A 25,288-nucleotide genomic window follows, 5' to 3' on the forward strand; every position below is an offset into this window, starting at 1 on the left:
AAGCACCGCCCCGTTTCTCTCTATCACACTGTGTCATGATTCCCTGTGTCCTGTATTTTTTTTCTCTCATACACTGTGAGTGCTGGAGGCCAGGGACTGTTGTCTGTTGTGTTCTGTGTTGTATCCCCAGCACCCCGCACAGTGCCTGGCATAGTAAGAACACAATATGTATTTATTTAATGAAAAAAACCCCCAAAACCTGTGAGAAGGTATCTTGAGATTTCCAGCCTGAGCTGTAAAGTATAGGTTGGAAAGGGAGGACAGGGGATCAGGGAGAGGGTTCTTGCAATAGTTTGAGTGAGAAATGATGAGGGCCCGGTCCTAGGCAGTGGTGGCGGAACTGGAGAGCAGGGAGTGCTTGGGAAAATATTTAGGGCGCAGAACTGATAGGTCTGGGAGATTAGATGATGGAAGTAAGGGGGCCAGATAAGGGGAGTTCCTGGGCTTCTGGCTTAACTAGTTAGGTGGATGAACGATGAACCAGGACTGGCTATGTGTGGAGGAAGATGACACAATCAGTTTAGACATGTTGACTGTGACATGCCTATAGGGCATACAGGTGGAGAGGTACCAGGGGCAGCTTAAATCACAGAACCGGAGCCCAGGACAGATATCTGGACTAAATAAAGATAAGAGATTTGGAAGCTTTCAGCCTGCGGGTGATGGTTAAAGACCAGGGAGGGGATAAGATCACCCAAGGAGCGAAGGAGCAGGTGAAACAAGGAGGACACCCACCTATAGGAAGTGGGCTGAGGAGGAACTTTGGAGAGAAAAGGAGACATGAGAGAGGAAGAGAGAAAAGAGAGCAGTAGCACAGTTGCTGGGGGAGAAGGGGCTTCAAGAACTAGCGAACAGGGTCCAACAATGTGGAGAAACTGAAAACCCACCCAGGCCCCTCCTTACAGTTGAGAAAACTGAGGCACAGGTAGGCTGACTGAGGTGTTCGAGCCCACAAGCTATCATTGCCCATGATCACATAGATCAATTATGATCTCTGGACTCCTGGGGGGTCCCGAAGACCCTTCCAGGGTGGTCAGAGAAGTAAAGACTATTTTTATAATAATACCAAGACTTTCTATAGTATTCACTTTGTTAACATTTGCACTAGTACAAAAGCAACAGTAGATAAAACTGCTGGGGCCTTAACACAAATCTACGAAGTCATATTCTTCACCCGCAAGCACTTATATTTTAACAAAAAGGCCAACTTCACATAAGAATGTCTATAATGGAGCAATAATCATTAATTTTATTAAAACATGACCCTTGAGTGCGTATCTTGTTATTAGCCTTGCACAAAGCACTTCTGCTGCATACTGAAGTACTGGATACATTTACGTTATTGTTTGCATTGAGAGCTACTCCACCTGCTTTTTGTTGTGGAACACCATTTTTATTAGAAAGAACAACTGACCAACTATGATAATTCAGACCTGGGCATTTAGCAGACATGTTCTTGAAAATGAATGAAGTGAACTCGTCAAACCAAGAAAAACTGATAGTATTTTTTTACCAACCATAAAATTTGAGCTGTCAAGTGAAAATCAGGATGAGCCTGACAGCTTCCCAATACCTAGACTTGGTGATGAAATCAGTGATAATATTAACAAATGTGGTATTATGAACTGAACTGTGTCTACATTTGGAAGATCTGCATAAATCACTGAGCCATTATTTTCCAATGACCAATGCATGATGTTACAAAATCAGTCATGAATAAAAGGCCTATTCAAAGTGCAAGACGAACCAATGGATTTTTTTTTTTTTTTTTTTTTTTTTTTGCTGTACGCGGGCCTCTCACTGTTGTGGCCTCTCCTGTTGTGGAGCACAGGCTCTGGACGCGCAGGCTCAGCGGCCATGGCTCACGGGCCCAGCCGCTCTGCGGCATGTGGGATCTTCCCAGACCAGGGCATGAACCCGTGTCCCCTGCATCAGCAGGCGGACTCTCAACCACTGCGCCACCAGGGAAGCCCAAAACCAATGGAATTTAACACAGCTGACTATGAGAAATTCATTGATATGGTTTCAGATCTCACATTGCAACTAACCTTTCAGAAACTGCCATCTGTCCAGTTTTGGTGACATATCAAAGAAGATATCCACAATTATCTGAAAAGGCTATTAAAGTACTCCTACTGAGCTGGCAAGCCACAACTAAAGGAGCCCTGGAGCCGGAACTAAGGAGCCCTGGAGCTGCAACTAAGGAGCCCACGTGCTGCAACTAAGGAGTTGGCGAGCCACAACTAAGGAGCCCGCCTGTCGCAACTAAGACCTGGTGCAACCAAATAAATAATAAAATAAAATAAATTTAAAATAAAATAAAATAAAATACTCCTACTTTTTCCAACTACAAATCTGTATGAAGCCGAATTTTATTTATCTACTCCAACCGAAGCAAGATATCACAACAGACTGAATACAGAAGCAGGTATGAAGAATTTCCCTGGTGGCACAGTGGTTAAGAATCCACCTGCCAATGCAGGGGATACGGGTTCGAGCGCTGGCCTGGGATGATTCCACATGCCGCCGAGCAACTAAGCCCGTGCGTCACAACTACTGAGCTCACGTGCCGCAACTACTGAAGCCCATGCGCCTACAGCCCGTGCTCCGCAACGAGAGAAGCCACCGCAATGAGAAGCCTGCACACCGCAATGAAGAGTAGCTCCCGTACCCTGCAACTAGAGAAAGCTCGCGCACAGCAATGAAGACCCAACGCAGCCAAATAAATAAAATAAAATAAGTTGTAAAAAAAAAAAAAATATCCTCCCTGCTCCAGACACACCTGGCACCTAAAATTTCACCATTAGAGGTCCTTAAAGTAACTCAATAGGTCTCTAGGAAAACAAAAAGACCTCTTGATTCAGGGTAGGGGTGGGGGATTAGTGAGAAGTCACAAAAGAACCAGTGGTAGGCCTTGAATTCCTAGATTAAAGGCTTAGAGGTAGCAATCCAGTGGGAAGAGGAGTGGGGGTGGGGAAGTGGGAGGGTTGAGAGTATCTAAAGCCATTTTTCATAGTGAATACAGGGTTTTTAATTACACTGAATATTTATTTAGGGCGGCTTTGGCAAGGGATTGATAGAGATCTGGGATGCTAAAGACTCCCCCGTAAACCACCCCTTGACGGTAACACTGCAACAAGAGAAACAATCAGAGCGCTAAGACCTTAGAAACCAAGACACAAGAGTCCTGGACTTGGGGGGTTGGGGAAGAATACCAAATTCAATTCCTTCCCCTCTTAGTCACTCCGCTTGTCAGGGGCAGGCAAACACCCCAAGGCTGAGCTGAGGAATATCCAAGAGGGTCTTGAGTCCTCAGAATTCTCGGCAGGGTCCCCTCCCTTGTGGAGGCCTTGGATGGAAGTGCAGGAGCTGGGGCCAAGAAAGGCAGGAAAAGGGCAGAATAAATTGTGGGCTGATTGTCCAGTCACATGATGAGATCTCACTGCTTCTTGTCACGTCATTTCTTTTTCCCTCCTCCTCTGGTCTCTCCCTCTCCTCCTTTCCCCTCCCTTTGCTCTTGATTTGGTTAAAATAGATGCAAACTCTGGTCTTTTCTATTTTTAATACCTAGCCATTACATAATCTACGCTGTAATTGCTGACTTGAAAAACTACTGGCAACAGTAGAAAATCCCCAGAGTTTTAAACAGGAAAAGGATTATTACAGCACAAAAGCCTTTGGCAGTTTTACTGACTGGTAAACCATCTGTAGTCGTCACTTGCCAGTGGAAGTCACGTGGGCCTTGGGAAACACTCTCCCCATCTCAGGGAAAGCAGGCTGGGGGAAGGGATGAACCACAGCTTCATCTGGGAGGAGGATGCTTTGTGTGGCCAGTCAGGGGGTGGGATGGTGTACTGGAGCTCCTGCTGGGCCCAGCCCAGAGCAGGAGGGAGGAAGGAGTGAGCTTCAGGATATCCGCCCCCTCTCTTCCCAGGGGCCACTTTTTACTGCGTCTGTTTCTTGCTAGAGAGTCAAGTCTCCAGCATCCCCAACCTCTCCCTCATCGACTTCCTGGGCTTTCCTACAGCCTCCAACACATTTCTGGGCAAGCCTGAGTGAGGGTGGACTATCTCAGTTAAATAGATCATTTTATAAAGACAAAGGAGCAAGGAAGACTGCTTGTTAATCACACAGATCTGACCCACTCCTCTGCAAGGCTTTCCACATATTAAGTCAACAACCACACTATTTAATTCCTCAATAAAATGACCTTATAACAATATAGCACTAGAGGTTTGATTTAACTAACTCATTAAGACAAAAATTCTCTGTATATGTGTTGGGGGTGTGGGTAGTATAGGAGATACAAAGGGGACAGGGACAGCTTTCCCTGATTTGGCCAATTCTGCCACAATCTTAACCCCAATAATCAAGGAGGGTCAGTCCAATCTGGGTAACTATATGTGACAATTCATTCAATAAACGTTTGCTGAATGCCACACGCTGAACTAGTTGTGGGGATATAACATTGAGTAAAGTCACTGCCCTAGTGGAATTGCCAGGTCAGTGAAGAAGACAGACATTAATCAAAATATTACATAAACATATCATTACTAACTATGATGAAGGGTTAGGTAAAAGTATAGGGCACTAGGGGCATTTAGAACAGGAAGACCTGATAGGGTCTGAGGGTTCTTAGATACCTACGGACTTCAGGGTTCTTTTAATTCAGCGCCCTATCTTCCTTCCCGTTCCCCTTCCTCCCTCCCTCCTTACTTCCTGTAGTTAATATTTACTTCAAAAAAAATTACTTTTTTTCTATGTAGAGAGGATGATACTAGGTTCTTTATGGTCTCATCTGCTTCATAGAGCAAACTTACAATTTAGTGCTTTAGGACAAAACTGTCTGTTAAGAAAAGCCAAACCACACTTTACAGTGAGAACTATATATAATTCATGATGACCTGAATTAGCACTCAACCGGCTGCAGATGACAAAAATCCAAATCACACTTTCAAAAGGAAAAAAAAAGGGAAAGCCTAGACCCATGTAAAAGAGACATCCAGAGTTAGACTAGCTTAAGGTATGGTTAGATCCCGGTGCTCAAAAGATGTCATTTAGTCTCCATCTCTTTCGATCTTGCAGCTCAGTTTTCATCTGTGTTGGCTTCAGAACTCCCCCTGGTCACCAGCAGCCTCAGGATTATGTACATTCTACAGGACTGGCAATCCAGTTGGAAAAGAAATGAGAATTCACTACTTAACAGTTCCAGTGAAAGTCCAGAGCCCTGACTGGCCTGAATTTCAGACCATGCCCATGCTAACTGCCATTCTCTGACTGGCACAGTCATGTGTCCTCCATCTAGAACCAAAGGATGGACTTTACTACACCAGAACCTGATCTGAGAGTAGGAAGGAGGTGGTCCCTCAGAGTAAATCAAGGTGCTCTTATCTAAGACGGGAGAATGATGCTGGGCGGTGAAAGCCCACTCATCTCTACTGTCTTCAAAGTTTGGAATTACAGTGGATGTTAAGACTAAACAATAGGTTCTTCCATCAACTGAGTCTTCCTCCTTAAGGAATGAGCAAGAGTGCTTATTTAGGGCTTCCCTGGTGACGCAGTGGTTGAGAGTCCGCCTGCCAATGCAGGGGACACGGGTTCATGCCCCGGTCCGGGAAGATCCCACATGCTGCAGAGCGGCTAGGCCCGTGAGCCATGGCTGCTGAGCCTGCGCGTCCGGAGCCTGTGCTCCGCAACGGGAGAGGCCACAACAGTGAGAGGCCCGCGTACCACAAAAAAAAAAAGAGTGCTTATTTAGTGTGGCACTGGGTAGATTTGCCCTGTTCCCAATCCAGCTACACGGAGACTTGGCGTCTTTAGGGCCCTCACTGGAGCCTTAATATTTGTTTAGGTACTTGCTCAGAGCAGTCTTCAAGTCCCAATACCTCGTGCAAAACTTTTCCTACCTCCCTTCACTCCCTACACAGGGCTGGCGTGTCTGGGGAGGCCACAGCTCTCCAGCTGTAACAAGCATCCTCAGGGTCTGTGTAAATTACAGGAAAGGAAGTGAAAGACAAGCCCTTTGTTGGCAAGTTTTGTTTCCCTTTTGGAGTCTAAACTGAAAATGGCTTTCCTTGGGCGGAAAGGGGAGTATCAGGACAGTTCCTGGAGCATCCAACAAACAGACCTCCATCAGAAAGAGCTTGGGGCGGGGGTGGGGGCGGATCACTGTTAAACAGTCTGTGAGTTACACAGCACTACAGCAATCATATGTTAGCTGCAACCACCTGCACCTTGGGCATGTTACAGAAGTGCCTGGATCCCCCTATCCAATAGCCTTTTGCAATTTCTGCAAATTCCCAGCAGCTAATACTCTTAGCAGTCCCTTCTGGCTCTGGCTCCAGCTCCTGCTGGACTTTTAATCTCACTCACATCTCACCTCCTGAAGCTGGTCTCTTCCCTCTGCTGAGTTGTCCCAGATATGGGACTTGTTTCCCTTTCTCCATGCTTTACCAAAAAGAAAAATATACACATATACCAACTCCATCAAAACACTATGTGTTCATCAGCCTTTCCTAAAGTTATGAAAAGACAGGTGGGTTTTATATTACCATGTTGCTTGGCTCCTTCACCCTCTCCAGACACTTCTCTCATTTGGGAGGGGTCTCCCCTTCCCTCAGGAAACTAAATTCCCCTCATATTATTCAGAGCAACTTAGCTCTCCATCCCCCTACCTCTGACACCCAACAACCCATAGCTAGAGTCAGCCCACTATGAACCACCTACTCCAGGTTCCACTCTGACCAGCACTATGGAACATAAAGAAGTTTAAGTTTTGAACTTTCACTCTCTCACCACTACCATTCTGTGGTGGAATGCTTTTTTCCCCTAAGAATATGAATTGTACTACCCTTTTTAGAACAGAACTGGCTGTAGTCAGTTTTGGTTTTAAATAAGTTTCTATTACATCACTCTATGTGAACTCTCCAGCTCAGAGAAAAGCCTACATTACAAGTCTAAACCAATTCCCATACACCCATATTGGGGTCTACTGACACTGAGAATGTGATTAAGGAACACAGTGCTTCTGACCCAAAGAAGGACAAAGGGGTTATATGTAAGTCCTTGTGCCACCCTGCAATAGAATTCCTACTGTTTCCAGGCTGGAGTTCTGGAGCTTCAACCGCCAGGGAACTAGGCAAAACTAAGGTGTCAGTTTCAAGGATTCCTTTCACCTCGGTTGGTGGGTGCCTAAAACCAGCTGAGAGGCTTCTCCAAAGGAGAAGTAAGGACAAATGCAAGGAGCAGGTTTCCTCCCAAGACCTAGGGCAGCTCTAATAACCCTTGCCTTCCTAGGCCACTCAGGTAATTTTCCCTTTCTAAGGAGAAGAAGCAAGAAAGGCCTCCCTAAGGAGGCCCCTGTCCCTTCCACTGCATCTGAGGCAGGAGGCTGAGAGGCTCTGCAAGGCTATATATACCAAAAAGGAGAAAATCCTAGGCAAGAAGAATTCTGAGCTTTGAATTCCTTTGTTCATCACACCAGAAACTGCAACTGTAGGCACCATGGCCCAGTAGCCTTCCTCAGGAATCCTTTTCGTTCCAGGAAGGGAGGGGTAGTGAGAGGTCCCTAAATTCTTCACAGAGGCTAAAATTTATAATACCAGATTCAACAAAGAGAGGAAGAGGTGAGGATGGGAAATAAATCTTCTATCTTACATGAAGAGAAGACAAAACTTGATGTTTCATTTGTTAATGTCATAATTATAATAATACAGCCTTAAATATTGTTTAACCTAAAGGAACCCTCTAATAAAATTTAAAACTGGATGAACACATTCCAAATCAAATAAATAGGAATATTAAAAAAAAATTAATAGGGGCCTTTCTCACCTTCTGAGATGGCCCACACTCTGTCTGTGGAGTGTGTTTCTCCCAAGGCCGCTCTTGCCTTCTGAGGTGGCCCACATTCTGTCTGTGAAGTGTGTTTCTCTCTAAATAAATCCACTTCTCACCTATCACTTTGTCTCTCACTGAATTCTTTCTGTGATGAGACATCAAGAACCTGAGCTTCATTAAGTCCTGAGACCAGCTAGACCAACTCCCGCTCATCATCAACACCACTGGGGACGTCTTCTGTGCCGTTTCTTTGTGACTTTTTGGGCACTAACACCTGGTTGGGAGACTACCTTGGAAGGGATAGCATCTAAAATCATATTTTTTACTCTGATGCTGTTACAACAGTGCTTCATCATCAAGGAGATTCATAGAAAAGCTATGGAAACAATTACAACTATTCCACACCAAGATGATGGCTATGCGAGGATTCCAGCCCATACTGACTTAAACAAGGAGCTGTCCTGCCCCTGGGGCCCCTAGATCAGGCATCCAGAGATTTTTACTCCCTGACAGGCAGGGTTGATGCCCCTACTCAGCCTTGAAGCAGTTACATAAGACAGACCATCGCCCTTCTGATTCCCATAAGAATATGGGAATAAAATCTCTGAGGGGGAGAATGAAACATTAGGGAAGGAGGCAGGGCACAACCTTTGAGACAATGACATAGCCCAAGGATATGACTTAAACTGATTAAAACCACATGGGTCCAAGATGGCAGACAAGTCAACTTCCACTAGACCTTGAGCCTCAGTATATGCTCACGTCAGCAAGCTAAACAACACACCCACAGGCGCCATGGCAGTTCCAAGACCAACCATAAGCATCAAAAAGTGGGCGGTGGCCCAGTTCCTGGAAACCCCCGCCCCTTACTAAAATAGCTGGAATACTCCTCCCACTCATTAGCCTATGAAATTACCTACTGTATACCTGCTTTATACTGACAACCCCATACCCTGGTGCCTTTCTCACCTTCTGAGATGGCCCACACTCTGCCTGTGGAGTGTGTTTCTCCCAAGGCCAGTCTTGCCTCCTGAGATGACCCACACTCTGTCTGTGGAGTGTGTTTCTCTCTAAATAAATCCACTTCTTACCTAAAAAAAAAAGAAAGAAAAATTAATAGGAACATTCTATTCATATTGCTCTGTACTTGCTTCTTTTTTTTTTGGGAGGGGGTGGATGTGAATTTATTTACATTAAGGCCTTATGAAGGCATAAAAAGGTTACATTTTGTGGCATATTTAACAAAATGTACTGACTGAAAATAAAGCTGGAATTGTCCCCAGAAAACTCAGGACCCTTAGTCTCACTAGGCTCTTTATAGCAGTCCTGTAGGGTATACTTGCTCTTTTCACTGATACAGAACCTACTTCAATGTTTTCATGGCCACATAGCATTTCACAGTCCCTACTCGTGGATATTTACCAATGCAATAAACATTCTTGTCCAGAGAACTCTGTGCTCAAGGATACGCACTTCTTTAGACAAAATTCTAGTTTGGGGGCTTCCCTGGTGGCACGGTGGTTGGGAGTCCACCTGCCGATGCAGGGGACACGGGTTCGTGCCCCGGTCCAGGAGGATCCCACATGCCGCGGAGTGGCTGGGCCTATGAGCCGTGGCCGCTGGGCCTGCGCGTCTGGAGCCTGTGCTCCGCAGCGGGAGAGGCCACAACAGTGAGAGGACCGCGTACCGCAAAGAAAAAAAAAAAAAAAATTCTGGTTTGCCCTGCTGTGACTTGCCCTTTTGTATTTTTTGCCCATTTTCTATAGGACTTGTTGTCTTTTCCTTACTGATTTTTAGAAACCTTTTATAGATTATAGATACTAATCCATTGTTTTTTTTTTTTTAGGCTACATTAGGTCTTTGTTGCTGCGCGCGGGCTTTCTCTAGTTATGGCGAGTGGGGGCTACTCTTCGTTGTGGTGCGCGGGCTTCTCATTGCAGTGGCTTCTCTTGTTGCGAAGCACGGGCTCTAGGTGCATGGGCTTCAGTAGTTGCAGCACACAGGCTCAGTAGTCGTGGCGTGCATATTTCAGTAGTTGTGGCTCGTGGGCCCTAGAGTGCACGGGCTTCAGTAGTTGTGGCGCACAGGCTTAGTTGCTCCACAGCATGTGGGATCCTCCCGGACCAGGGCTCGAATCCACATCCCCTGCATTGGCAGGCAGATTCTTAACCACTGTACCACCAGGGAAGTCCCTTAATCCATTGTTTATCACATACATTGCAAAAATTTTCTCCCAGCCTGTTGGTTCTCTTCTAACTTTGTTTATGATGACTTTGCCATACAGAAGTTTCTCATTTTTATGTGACAAAACCAATTACAAACAATTTGGAAAGTACTGCCGTGGGAGCAATGCATTCCAAGCTCTGAGCCACACAGCCTCTTCTGCTAGGGGCCACGTAGCTGTGCTTAGTAGGTTCCCGTGGTGAAATGGCTGGTTAGGCAATCATTTTCTGAGCTGTTCACGTCTGGTTTTACAGCCAAGGTGGTGGTGTAAATTAATCAAGTTAAGAAGGAGCAGAAGAATTGTGAAGATTTTACTTGCTTGCTCGTTTTCATCTATTTGGAGGCTTCTTTCTTAAATGTTTGGAGTCATGTACTAACAATGTCAAAGAAATCCTGAGCCACTGAAAATCCAAAAACATCTTTATAAACAATAATCTGAGTATTTCCAGACCCTTTCAAATGTGGGCTTTAGGGCACTATTTGCTGTCACTGTGGAGGGAAAAATACATTCCAGACCCCACAGGAACAGAAAGGCTCAAGAGTCAAATGACTCCTAAAGTTTCAAGCAAGAAACCTTTAGAGTTTCCCTTCAGCCTCTCACAGATGATTAGCACTGGCCCCAGTCTGATCCTGAACAGTTCAAAAAACCCTAGTGGCCAAATGGGATTTTGCCTGCAAGAGTACTTAGTCCCTGTTGCTGCAAACTGTGCCTACAGGCCCAATACTTTGTGGAGGCCATCCCACTTGGCCAGAACTACCTGCCGCCCCACTACTGAAACTCCACAGTATTTAGGCCAGCTGTGCAGAAGACAGGCCTAAAAGATGGTTCTGGCCTCCTTTCCCCTAGCTGAAACCTGACAGTCCTTAAGGAACTTGGTTTCTAAACAATGAAGGTTCTGCCATAAAATCATCCTTCAGTATCCAGTGGTACCAAAAGGAGAAACAGATGGTCTGTCTCAATGCTGCTTTAACACCATTATTCCTATAACCTTAAAAAAAATCCTTCCTTTGCTGAGGCCTATACCAAGCAACAACGCTCCTCCTCACTTCTGTAAGCTATTGACTTCCTGGTCATCAAGGACTTGGCCCCTTGATCAGAGTCTGCCTTTCCGCTCCAAGTCACACCTTTTGCCTGCTCATGGTCTCCTATATCCTCCTATATTTCTACCTCTCCTTGTCTTGTCTTCTACAGTTTCTTCTTCAACTTCATTGAGATTTCCAGCCTCTCGATACCCACCCCCCTCATCGCTTTGCTGCCTATCAGTCCTCTCCTAGATTCACTTCTTTCTCTAGTCAAGTAGACAACCACTCTACTACCAATATCCGAGACTCCCCTTACTCCAGGTCTTCCACTTACCCCACAAAACACAGCTCCTGTTTGAATATGAATGTCCTCTGCTTTAACCCCCAAGTTGCTGAGCACTGCTAAAGCAATCATTTATCATGAGGGCTACTTCCTCTAGAAAGTCACTGTCTCCAATATTAGCTGGGTCTTTAGCACGGCTCAGCTGTCCTCCTCCGTGTCTGCAGATTACAGCCACTGGCACAACGGATTTTAAAAAACATGCCACTGTCCCCACTATCCCACCTGCTCCCAGCAGATGACTTCAATTTCTTCTGCCCAGAGAAAACAAAGCCCAACAGAAAGAAACTGTCTCCTCAAAATACCAAATCCCTCTGCCCCATCACATCCCTCACCCCTATCAAATGAGAGTTAAAAGTGCTCAAGAGGGCTTCCCTGGTGGCGCAGTTGTTGAGAGTCCGCCTGCCGATGCAGGGGACACAGGTTCGTGTCCCAGTCTGGGAAGATCCCACATGCCGCGGAGCGGCTGGGCCCATGAGCCATGTCTGCTGAGCCTGCGTGTCTGGAGCCTGTAAAGTGCTCAAGAGAGTACTAGCAAAAGGTAGGAAAGCAATAAATGGTGATGTGGTGGTGATGCAGTTAAAATCAGCGATGGCTTTGTCCTTTGTTCAGTTCAAGTTTAATCTCTCTACCGATTCTTAGGATACAGTAGACCCTTCTCCCCTGGAGCCTTGCTCAACAATTTTTATTTCTCTTTTCTGTCTTCAACTTCTCCCTCTCTTCTAGCTCTTTCCCCACTGCACAAGGTCATGCTTGGGTCTCAAAAAACAAATAACCCTCCCTAGATCCTGCGTTCCCCCTTCACCAACTCTCCTCTCTTCACAGACAAGCTTCTTGAAAGAGTGGCCTCCCTGATGGGGTCCACACCCTTGCCTCCATCTGCTAGCTGCAGAGATACTATCTAATAAAAGAGAGTGGACTGCTCTTATTTACCAACGGTCTGCTCTTCGGAAAACTGCTCTAGAGATTAGCAAAGAAACACGGTGAAAAGAAATACACTGTGTTGCGATTAATTCAGAACTTTAATAATATAAATGAAAAGAACAGATTTTCCTTTGTATCAACACTACCTCTGACTAAGGTATAAGCAAGATCGTTTAAAGTGTTAAGACAAAGAAACGTGTTTTCACAAAATTCTGATTCTCTAGATCCAAAGGTAAAAATCATCTCTCCTCTCTGAGTTCCCACAGCATTAGTCTTATACCTGTCATATCCTATCAGTTTATATCAAATTATCATAAAACTCTCTGCAGTTAATAAATAATTAATAAATGAATGCTTATTATTATAGATTGGATAATTCTAATAATAGATCTACTCAACCAATTAAATCAGGCCCCGTGAAGATCCTCCACTGACATTTTGCTTAGTATTAGGCTTTTTTTACACATTGAATTTCACAAAGTTACATTCAGTCATTCACATCCTGTAATTTAGGTTTTCACTTATTTAAATGTACCTTAAAAATATCAAATACTAAGGCATTACCATGTCATTTGGTGTTCAGTCTGAAAAGACTAAGGTAGAAGTCAATGAGGCAGGAATTACCCAATCTGAGGGATGTGAGCAGGGCATTCTGGGGGAAGGAGTGCATCTTCCCTGCCTCACCTGAAAAACAGCCCAAGAGATGCTCCTCCAGGAGGGAAGGAGACGCCCTCTCAAACCGTCTGCCCCTTCTGCCTCAGCCCCTTCACAAGATCTGAGTGTTCAGTTCCCTGGCACAGGCACGGCTTTGCCATTCCCGGACCTCCCGAAGTGTGTTCATTTCTGAAACAAGGAAGTCTGCCTAGAAAATCTCAAAAGCTTTTCTCTGATACAAATAACTGCACATTATTTAAAGCATGAAAATCAAATTTGATTTTGAAAAGCAGGTTCAGTGCTTAAAGAAACCCAGTGGTAAATCCTTTTGTGGATATGAAGAATCTCCATGTCCTCGTCCCCCAACCACCCTCAATGTAACTGTTAGATCATCTGTATGAAATCAATAATTCTCCTAAAGCAGAACATGGAGATTGGTGTCAGAAGCTTCTTCCAAAGCACTGATTCCTGCCCCCACAGTCCTGCTGAAGAAGCCAGTCTTTAATCCTCACCCAGGCAGAAATACGGGCTTGGAGGACTGTGTAAGGGTAAAAAGGCGGCCAGGAAAGCATGCCAGGAAACACAGGGCAGGGCCAGGTGACAGGCCCCAGTCCCTCTAGAGCCAGTACCAGAACCTCCCAATTTGCTTTACCCTTGTAGAGGGTGTAGTTTCCAGAAGTGCTAAAATAAAATCACCAATGGCACACAGCCAAAGGGCGGGGCCAGGCTGGGTAAGCAAAAGCCAGGGGTGCGCCTGAGAGACTCCTGATTTAGAATCCAAGCAGTATGGGCAGAAGACCTAAATAGACATTGCTCCAAAGAAGATATACAGACTGCCAACAAACACATGAAAGAATGCTCAACATCATTAATCATTAGAGAAATGCAAATCAAAACTACAATGAGATATCATCTCACACCGGTCAGAATGGCCATCATCAAAAAATCTAGAAACAATAAATGCTGGAGAGGGTGTGGAGAAAAGGGAACCCTCTTGCACTGCTGGTGGGAATGTGAATTGGTACAGCCACTATGGAGAACAGTATGGAGGTTCCTTAAAAAACTACAAATAGAACTACCATATGACCCAGCAATCCCACTACTGGGCATATACCCTGAGAAAACCGAAATTCAAAAAGAGTCATGTACCAAAATGTTCATTGCAGCTCTATTTACAATAGCCCGGAGATGGAAACAACCTAAGTGCCCATCATCGGATGAATGGATAAAGAAGATGTGGCACATATATACAATGGAATATTACTCAACCATAAAAAGAAATGAAATTGAGCTATTTGTAATGAGGTGGATAGACCTAGAGTCTGTCATACACAGTGAAGTCAGTCAGAAAGAAAAAGACAAATATCGTATGCTAACACATATATATGGAATTTAAGAAAAAAAAAATGTCATGAAGAACCTAGGGGTAAGGCAGGAATAAAGACGCAGACCTCCTAGAGAACGGACTTGAGGTTATGGGGAGGGGGAAGGGTGAGCTGTGACAGGGCGAGAGAGAGTCATGGACATATACACACTAACAAACGTAGTAAGGTAGATAGCTAGTGGGAAGCAGCCGCATGGCAAAGGGATATTGGCTCGGTGCTTTGTGACAGCCTGGAGGGGTGGGATAGGGAGGGTGGGAGGGAGGGAGACGCAAGAGGGAAGAGATATGGGAACATATGTATATGTATAATTGATTCACTTTGTTATAAAGCAGAAACTAACACACCATTGTAAAGCAATTATACCCCAATAAAGATGTTAAAAAAAAAAAAAAAAAAAGAATCCAAGCAGTGAGGAGCAAAGGCAGTGGACAGCCTCTACAGAGGTCTTATAAAGTAGTTGCCTTCTCTGAGTAAGATCCAGGTTGCCAACAGGAAATCTCCTACCTCCATGGGCCTCCTTACTTGCTCCAGAGACTTCCTCAGCAGCTTGACCTTTTTAGGAGGAAAGATCATGAGACTGGGACTCAAGTGACACCAGCATACTGGTTTTGGAAATGTCCCTTCTCTATGGAGTCACCAGCTCACAGAGCAGAAACTTCCCATGGTGTGCCCCCATTTCCTCCCCCTGCCAATACAGAATCTAAGACTTGTCCCCAAACCACCCAACCAAGCTATAGTGTGAGGCTGTGGAAAGAATGCTTCATACAGTTCAACACGCCTGGGGAGAAAGATTCCTTCAGCCCTTCACTTGTTCACGCGCTCATTCATTCACCCAGTTTCCAACCACTATTACTGCCCACTGTGCTCCAAGCACTCGGCTGCAAGGACGCCTTGCAAGATTCTTAGCGGACACCAGTCTGGCAATTGCCTAAGAACCTCTTTAAAGTGGACCCTGTCGATTCGAACTTCTGACAGGAAATAACTGCTTTTTGTGTCTATGCTATCAGGATGGGTTAGGTAAATAATTTAATCCTATAAATATGACTGTCAGTTGGAAAACTGCAGTGACTTATGAGACTTCTGGTTTTCTACCCATTAAAGCAGGTCTTCTCATAAATCACAGCAAGATCCTTTTTGACCCACCTCTTAGAGAAATGGAAATAAAAACAAAAATAAACAAATGGGACCTAATGAAACTTCAAAGCTTTTGCACAGCAAAGGAAACCATAAACAAGACCAAAAGACAACCCTGGGAATGGGAGAAAATATTTGCAAATGAAGCAACTGACAAAGGATTAATCTCCAAAATTTATAAGCAGCTCATGCAGCTCAATAACAAAAAAACAAACAACCCAATCCAAAACTGGGCAGAAGACCTAAATAGACATTTCTCCAAAGAAGATATACAGACTGCCAACAAACACATGAAAGAATGCTCAACATCACTAATCATTAGAGAAATGCAAATCAAAACTACAATGAGATATCATCTCACACCAGTCAGAATGGCCATCATCAAAAAATCTAGAAACAATAAATGCTGGAGAGGGTGTGGAGAAAAGGGAACCCTCTTGCACTGCTGGTGGGAATGTGAATTGGTACAGCCACTATGGAGAACAGTATGGAGGTTCCTTAAAAAACTACAAATAGAACTACCATATGACCCAGCAATCCCACTACTGGGCATATACCCTGAGAAAACCATAATTCAAAAGGAGTCATGTACCAAAATGTTCATTGCAGCTCTATTTACAATAGCCCGGAGATGGAAACAACCTAAGTGTCCATCATCGGATGAATGCATAAAGAAGATGTGGCACATATATACAACAGAATATTACTCAGCCATAAAAAGAAACGAAATTCAGCTATTTGTAATGAGGTGGATAGACCTAGAGTCTGTCATATAGAGTGAAGTAAGTCAGAAAGAGAAAGACAAATACCGTATGCTAACACACATATTTGGAATTTAAGAAAAAAAAATGTCATGAAGAACCTAGGGGTAAGACAGGAATAAGACACAGACCTACCAGAGAATGGACTTGAGGATATGGGGAGGGGGGAGGGTAAGCTGTGACAAAGCGAGAGAGAGGCATGGACATATATACACTGCCAAACGTAAGGCAGATAGCTAGTGGGAAGCAGCCGCATAGCACAGGGAGATCAGCTAGGTGCTTTGTGACTGCCTGGAGGAGTGGGATAGGGAGGGTGGTAGGGAGGCAGACGCAAGAGGGAAGAGATATGGGAACATATGTATATGTATAACTGATTCACTTTGTTACAAAGCAGAAACTAACACACCATTGTAGAGCAATTATACTCCAATAAAGATGTAAAAAAAAATTAAAAAAATAAAAAAACAAAAACCAGGTCTTAGGATCTCTACAAGCTAATGCATACACAAGTGAGTTAACCATGTGATTCCAAAAGTAAACAAACTAATGACTTCACAAAAAAATCTTTTTTTCATATAATTAATTCAGACAAACCCTTCCTTCATAGGTCTAAGTCAATATGTTTTTATTGTATTGCTCTCAAAAGAATGAAGCCAGACTTCAATAAACCACTAAGTTACAACCCTAACTCTGCTGTAATCAAACTAGACAACCTTACTTAAAACACCTCAAGCTATTTATGAATAGATTAGGACTTTTTTTTTCCTTTTGAATTCTGTGGAACATCCAACATTCTCTGGTTAGAGGAATGTCAGGGCCTACAAGGGACAGGGGACAGGGCAGTGACTGTGAGTGACTTGTCTTCCCTGGCTCTCTTCTTCCTCCCACCTCTTAACTGTAGGTACTGCTAGCTCCAGGCTACAGCTTTTGCTCTAATCTTTCCCTCCTTGGAAAATTCATCTCTAAGAGATGGAGAGTAGAGAAGTGAGAAATGGAATTTGAGTCCTGAATACCTTAGTTTGAGTCCTAATTCTCTAACTGAACTTCAGTTCTAGTAAGGAGTAAAGTAATAAAGCATCGTATACAGGATTGTGTTAAATAAGCTGCTGTATATAATGGCCTTTGTAAACGGCAGATTGATTTTAAAATAATGCTGTGGCTGTTGTTTTATTATGATTACTGCCCAATCCTACCTCTCCTCAAGCTCTACTCTCAGGTTCCAACTGAGACCAATGTCACACTCCTCTCCAGAGTCTGCCAAGACTGCCAACAGGAAAGGGAGAACCAAGATATGACCCACCCCTCCTTCAAGAATCTCAAGGGTGTCAAATCTAGAGAGTTCCCACTCCTACCTATTACCTCTATTTTTACAGGTAACTTTTTCTCTAAATGGGAATCCCCACCCTAAAGAACATTTCTTTTCAGATATACCTCTAGCCCTTCAAATTCAACTCCAAGAAACAAATTTGTCTCCCCTTCTAGAACAGTGGTTCTCCTTTCCAGTTACCCCATACTTGTCATGACGAGTAATTTTCCAACTTCACAGGGCAAACACTTTGGCATTATCAGTGACTTGTTATTCTTTCTTCTTTATCCTCTTCCTGCCTGACAGACTACCAGACTAGTGGTTTCTTCTATGAAATGTCCTTCAGATTGGTTCTTTTCCTTATAATCCCATTGCCTACCCCAGCTGACACCTTATTTTCATATTACAGGCCTGAACTGCCACTATAGATTCCTAACTGGTTTCCCTAACCTCATTTTTCATTTCATTCATTTCATGCATTCATACCATAAAACCTTCCTACTTTTATCACCACTATTCATTACCTAGCCCATCAAGGTTTAAAAGAAAATTGTCTGGTTTCAGCCCACCTACCACCCTCAAGTCAGAATCTATTTCCTATTTTTCTTAAATAAATAAGTTTATTTATTTATTTAGGCTGCATTAGGTCTTATTTGCTGCGCACGGGCTTTCTCTAGTTGTGGTGAGCGGGGACTATTCTTCATTGTGGTGCACAGGCTTCTCATTGAGGTGGCTTCTCTTGTTGGCGGAGCACGGGCTCTAGGTGCACGGGCTTCAGTAGTTGTGGCACGTAGGCTCAGTAGTTGTGGCTCGCAGGCTCTAGAGCACAGGCTCAGTAGTTGGGGCGCACAGGCTTAGTCGTTCTGAGGCATGTGGGATCTTCCCGAACGAGGGCTCGAACCCTTGTGCCCTACATTGGAAGGTGGATTCTTAACCACTGCACCACCAGAGAAGTCCCCTATTTTTTTTTTTTTTTTTTGCGGTACGCGGGCCTCTCACTGTTGTGGCCTACTCCCGTTGCGGAGCACAGGCTCCGGATGCGCAGGCTCAGCGGCCATGGCTCATGGGCCCAGCCGCTCCGCGGCATGTGGGATCTTCCCGGACCGGGGCACGAACCCGTGTCCCCTGCATCGGCAAGGCGGACTCTCAACCACTGCGCCACCAGGGAAGCCCCCCTATTTTTTTAAAGTGGCTTTTCTTTTTCTGAATTAGAAAAGATAATTTCTGTTAACAATGTGTTGTATGATTTTTAAAATATATGCACACAGCTATGGCTATATTTATCTCAACTGAAATAGGTTCGTATGCTATATATTTTTGCATGTATATACTGTAGCCATCTTTCTGTGATAATAATTATACATTTACTTCATGTACCGCTGTATGGACATACCACTATTTATTTGACCAATCCCCTATCAATGGCTATTTTGATTGCTTTATAAACTCTGTAATAAATATCATCACACATACATCTCTGTACACTTGCCCTTAGGATAAATACCTAGAAGTTGAATTGCTGGTTTAAGAGCATGTGTACTTTAAATCTGTTACATATTGCCAAAACTGAACTTCAGAGAGAATGGATTAATATTTATTCCCAGCAACAGAGTATGAGATCCTGTTTCTTCCAGTCCTCGACAGTAATAAATATTTTCTTCTTTTTAATATTTGTCAATCTAACAGTTGAAAAATGATATTTCATTTCTGTTTGTTTTCTGGATTATAAATAACAGCTTTTTTCTATATGCTTTATTGGCCATATTTAGTTTTCCATGACTTTTCCCTTTTTCTTTTTGTATTTTTTTCCTATTGATTTGTAAGAGCTTTGTACACATTAGAGATATGTTGAAAACTTTTTTTAACCAGTTGACACCTACTTTTTATTTTGTTTATGGTACTTGTTGTGATTTTTTTTTAAGCTAATCCACCACACTTTTTCCTTTATGGTTTCTGCCTTTGGTACCACACTAAAAAAACTATTTTCTAGTACACTTATCACTTTAGTTTTTATGTAAAAATCTTTAACACAACATTGTAAATCAACTATACTCTAATAAAAAATAATTTAAAAAAGTAAAATAAAATGAAAATAATAATAATTTTAAAAATAAAAATATTTATCTAAAATTTATTTTACTAGAAGGTGACAGATTTTCTTTTAAATGGTTAGCCATTTGTCCTAAACAGTATCATCTGCCACTGAAACCTAAGTCTGTTTTGGGTCATTCAAATCTATTCTGAGCTCTACTCCCCAACAAGAATTCTTCTTCCCAGTTAGATGAGTTTTTTCATTGCCCACAATAGGTTTTATGTAGGTTGCTGTTTACATTTACATTGTCTCTTACCTTCCCTCCAGAGATCCTTCAAAGCAAAACCATTTCTGGGGTAAGAAGTAGTAAATGCTATTTAAAACAAGAAATACTTCCAGGGCTTCCCTGGTGGCACAGTGGTTGAGAGTCCACCTGCCATTGCAGGGGACGTGGGTTCGTGCCCCAGTCCGGGAAGATCCCACATGCCACAGAGCGGCTGGGCCCGTGAGCCATGGCCGCTGAGCCTGCGTGTCTGGAGCCTGTGCTCCGCAACGGGAGAGGCCACAACAGTGAGAGGCCCGTGTACTGCAAAAAATAAAAAAATAAAATAAAATAAAATAAAATAAAACAAGAAATACTTCCAAAAGAGAGAAGATAATACAGAAGAACACATAAGAGGTTCTACAAATCCTTTGTGTGGCTAAGAAGTAGATGAGCTTTTTATTCAGCAGAGCCCTTCAGTGGACCTTGGATATACAGAGGTGAACCTGGGAGGCGAAGTTAGAGTTCAATTGCTTTGCATAATAAAGTAAGAAGTATTTGGAGGCTTAGTGGCAATAGAGTGAGGAAGGTTTGCAAAGGAAAGAAAGATAAGATTGTAAGAGACACCAAGGCCACATATATGGGTGATATTAATGAATCCCTAATGGAAAGGTGGGCAAATTACTTTAAGGGAAAGGGATAGCCAGTATGAGAATTCAAGTTGCTTACTTTGCTGCAATGTAAAATACTCTCCATTACCCAAACTTTAATAAAGTCCGCTACACACAAAAGGCTTTAAGCTGTGAGATATCTGAGTTCTACCGTCTGGTTCAATGTGGATGGAAACAGGAACAGCATTCTTGAGACAATAAGACTGTCTATAATCTGAACTAATTTAATGGGAGCAAGAGATCAAAATCAGTGACTATAAATACATGAGCTCCCAAGAAACTGGTGAATTCCGGGTGAAGGAATCAGAGTTTCCACAAGTTGCAGAATGACACCTTGAGCCAAAAGTTTAAGGGAAAAGATGGTTCCAGCTAACTAATGTGTTACACTATGATATTCAATTCTCAGAACCTCTTAAACAGAATCAAACTGCATGAGGTACAACAGTGATGAACAGAAGTAGCTGGTAGAGGAGGTGCTGATCGCTCTGCTTGCACAAGAAACAAGCTGAGGATCGTCGCCTCACCATTGCACATGCTCCCAAAGGGGTCTTGCGGCCCCTACCCCGCCTAAGGTGTCCTCAGTCGACTCTCACCTCTTCCACGAAGCTTTCTCCCAAGGTTTTAGCCCTCAGATGTTTCCTTTCCAGAATTTCCAGTTTACTTAAAATCTAAACCTCAGATTAACCTTTATTTTTTCTATCTGTTAATTTCTCTGTGGAATTCAACTGTACATGCCATGCAGATGAGAATTACATGAAAGAAAAGGAAAAGAAAAAGAAAAGAAAAGAAACAAGCCACCTACACACATCCTAAACATCTCATATTACACTCAGAGCCTATTACATTCTTGGTGGTGGAACAGTGCAAGACACTGATGCAGAAGCAAGTTTACTAATCAACCTAGATGGTGATGCTCCTGAATCAAGGAACAAAGTCAGAGGAATAAAAACAGGAAGGAATGCAGGAATAGGGAGAAGAGGATGGGCTGATGAAGAACGTAATCTGGCTTAAGACACCCAGGTTATAATATCAATAGTGTATGGTCATCATGAGTCAGGAACTAGAAGAGAGATTTAGGTTGGAGATAGAGATCTGAGAGTTTTTGATAAGCACAGATGACATCACCCAGGGACAGTTTATAGAGGGAGGAGAGAACAGGTCTAAGGAAAGAATCTTAGGAAATGTCTTCATGTAGGGAGCCTGTTAGGAAAGACTAGTTGGGGAAAGTAAGCCTTCTGCAGTTATAGACAAACTAATAATTATAAACACCTATAGAATGAACAAGTAACTGGCTGGCTCTATTTAAGATCTCTAAATGCCCATTTCAAGCCCTCTTTCCACCTTCCTGCAAGTGAACTCACTCACTGATCTTCACAGTTAAAACCATGGTCTTTCAGAGGAAGTGGCAGAAATGGACAATTGTCACAGGCCAAGGCCCCGAAGGTGGGAGGATGCTATTTGCTGATGTTCAGAGAACACCATACCTAAGGGAAAGTTCAACGCTGAGCCTTTCCATCTAGTTTGTTCTATGATTAGCTCAAGCCAACTGAGTTAAGATCAGCCAAACAAAGATCTCACTCATGACAGGAAAGATCCATATACCAGGGTCTCAAAAGGCCTTAGTCAAGAGCCTTAGTGACTTCTATCTGCTTCAAGGGATCTGTTCCTGTCCTGGTTGAGAATGACATTCAGAGGAAGTGATGGCTTCCACTTTGGTTACCCGCTATGCCCTTGGCACTTAGTCACCCACCCTGACAGATTTAAATGGCTGCAAGACTGCCCTTCCCAGACATGGGTTTATCTTCACTGAAGGACTGAAAAAAATTATTATAGTCTGGACTGCCCATGAGCTATAAAAGAAGAGGGATTTCATAGGCAAAGTAGAAAATTTATAATGTCACACCCATTCCATAAAAATGACCTCCATACCACTTGGCACTGATGCCCATATGTAAAATCAAAATCTTGAACCAGCAGTGAGAACTGGGACTAACGTGGAGATGAACAGTCCCAGAGTGGGAGAGATGGGGTGCCCAAAAGTACTAGAGAAATCCTGGAAGAGGTCAAACCTAGGGAAAGAAGCCTCAGAGAAGCCCTCCTTCCTTGGATGCAAAAGCTGATGTATCTGTGGCCATGATGGCATCACCCCATTCACCATTTCCTGTTTCCACTGGAGGAAAGGGGAAGAGGACCTAAACGTGGGAGAAAGAATGTAGCAACCCTACCTCCTTCTCCACCTTGGGCTCCACTCCAGATCAGAGCCGGCCTTCTGCAGACACACAGTTAAGTAGTCACACACATGGTGTGATTCCAGCAGAGACATAAACAGCAGGCGCTCAGTGGGCACTTGTTGAATGAGGAGCCCCAGGAGACATTTCCTATCCCCAAAGAATTTTTTTCACTGACTGTCACATTACCTTTACCTGGAATTACTCCATTTGATGTCCATTCCTTTAGGATAAAGCCTTGTACTTCCCAAAACTGTGCTCCACCAAGCACCATACTCTGTCAGATCTTAACAATTTTCTTCAGCCAGAAAAAAAAAGGTTTTCTAGTTAAATAAGTCTAGGAAATGTTATATTCTCTATCTCCCTTTTGGAGCTTTATAAATGCATATTAAAAGCTCTTTTTGAGGCAGAGGCAGTTGGAGAGCTAACATGAAATTCAGGACAGGGGCTCAACTAAGCCTAAGAGCCTTGTTCCAGAAGCATAGCTGTACAGACCAGCAAGACAGCCAATCAGCCCAAAGAGCAGTAGACAGAGTTCAAGGTGGTCAACACTGGGATATCAGTGCATGGGCAGAACTCTACTTACCAAAGCGTAGCTGTAGGAAAAGTCTCTAGTATCGGAGAAGGGACCTGGCCCAGAAGAGATTGGAAAGCAAAGGTCACAGCCCCTGATAAGGGGTTGACAGCAGGGTTACACTCCTGGACAGGGCTAGGGGGTCCTCTCAGGGAAAAGCCAAAAAAAAGGTGAGATGGAGGAGAGGCAGAGACTGGTGGACAGAACTGTCACTCAGGGCACATGCCCAGGAGTTCCTCCCTGCTGGGGGCACTGGCTCCAAAATCCTGGTGATCAGCAGATCCAGCTACATCACTAGATCTTGTGTATGAGGCTAAGGTGGTTGGGAAGAGAGGTAGGGGTGTGGTATATCCAGAAATTTCCAAAGAACTGTGCTGATTCCAGTAAGGAAGGAGGTCCACATTATGTCCAACTTTAGGAGGTGAGGGGTAGAGACCATTCTTCAGGTAGTTCTCTAGGAAAATGTGCGGAAAGAAGTGAGAGCCTTAGAGGCCTGAATGAAGCCGAAAGTCTGATCCAAAGAAAATGCTCCAGACTTAGGGTAGAAATGTGGACAAAGTAGAAGTTGAAGCCTGAGGGTAAAGGACATCCATGAACCCAACTGTGAGGAGCTGGGAAAGGCACTGAGATTTGAGCTGTCTCTGTCAGACTCCCTGAGGGAGGAAAGATGTGAGAATTCAGATCACAAAGGCAGTTTGGGAGCACTGCTAAATGAAAGATGAACAGTCAACCAGTAGCGAATTTAATCCACAAAAGTTGAAGATTGAATCCCAGGTGCTATGCTGGCACCTCTGGCTTAGTTATTTTGGCTCCACAAAGATAGAGAACAAGAGGGAACTGCACTTTGCATGGATACCCCAAGTGCTTTGTCACTGCTTTGGACAAGGCTTATTTACTTTCTGGTAAAGCCCTATCGCAGCACAGCTCATTGGGAAATCAAGACCAAAAGCTGTCTGTGACCAGCGGCCACTGAGGAAGTACCCTGCCCATGTTGTCATCGGTGGCCTCTTTTGCGCCACCATTTTACATCATTTATGGGAAGCTGCCTCCTGCTTCCTAAGATCTGTGATGGTCTTGTCTGAGGACATCAGAGCAAACCACAGACTCAAAGGTTCTACACTCCTTATTACATTCTGCCTGTCAGCTGTTCTCCAGATAACACCATGACTGCATATCCAGCACACTGGTGGAGAAATCTCTCTACCCAGCACCCCCTCTGGAGTTCAAGAGCCTCCATTCCCCCCACTCTCAGCTCCTTATCTTTCCTCAGGCAAAACTGTGAAGAAAACAAGGTGTTTCTGGGCTTCCCTGGTGGCGCAGTGGTTGAGAGTCCGCCTGCCAATGCAGGGGACACGGGTTTGTGCCCCGGTCCGGGAAGATCCCACATGCCGCGGAGCGGCTGGGCCCGTGAGCCATGGCCGCTGAGCCTGCGCGTCCGGAGCCTGTGCTCCACAACGGGAGAGGCCACAACACTGAGAGGCCTGCGTACCGCAAAAATAAATAAATAAATAAATAAAAACAAACAAACAAAAAAAAAAACAAGGTGTTTCTTTAGGAACCCAACTTCTCTTCTCAGGGCCATTATCTCAATCTCAGTGGTGTCTCCTTCCCGTCACTATGACTGGGGGCACAATGCTTTCTCCTCTCTGTCCCTGCCTTAGTCTACTTCTCAGAAATCAATCTCATAAACTCATTCATACTTCTACTTACATGACCAAGACGCTTCATAATCAAACCCTTTCCTGGAGTTTCTTCATTTTTAATAGGGTTTCAAAAGACTTAAGGGAAAGAAATTTCACTTGTGGAATTCCAAGCAACAGCAAATAGCTAAGGCAAGTCTTTGAGGGTCAAGACGTATTCTTGGTGCCCCCTGAAATTATACCACTTAACAGACCAGCCCTGTCTCTTCTTATTCCATCACCTGACACCCTTAAG

At 43.9% G+C, this 25,288-nt stretch overlaps 1 long non-coding RNA gene across 2 annotated transcripts in view; it reads right to left on the reverse strand.

Annotated features, from left to right (window-relative positions):
• The window catches only part of LOC113633623 (uncharacterized), a 31,643-nt gene extending 11,575 nt beyond the window's left edge, over positions 1–20,068 (reverse strand). Inside the window, exons 1-2 of one of the 2 annotated variants that reach the window (XR_003438273.1) lie at positions 19,935–20,068; positions 8,806–8,927 (exon numbers count right to left, since the gene is read on the reverse strand). This is a non-coding gene — a long non-coding RNA (uncharacterized LOC113633623). Of the gene's footprint in view, positions 1–3,215; positions 5,633–8,805; positions 8,928–19,934 lie in introns of those variants that run through there. The other variant, XR_003438274.1, reaches the window with a different exon arrangement.
• Positions 20,069–25,288: the final 5,220 nt, after the last annotated feature.

This window comes from Aethalodelphis obliquidens, unplaced genomic scaffold (assembly GCF_003676395.1).
Source record: "Aethalodelphis obliquidens isolate GAN/ISIS:26980383/991018 unplaced genomic scaffold, ASM367639v1 scaffold40, whole genome shotgun sequence".
NCBI lineage: Eukaryota > Metazoa > Chordata > Mammalia > Artiodactyla > Delphinidae > Aethalodelphis > Aethalodelphis obliquidens.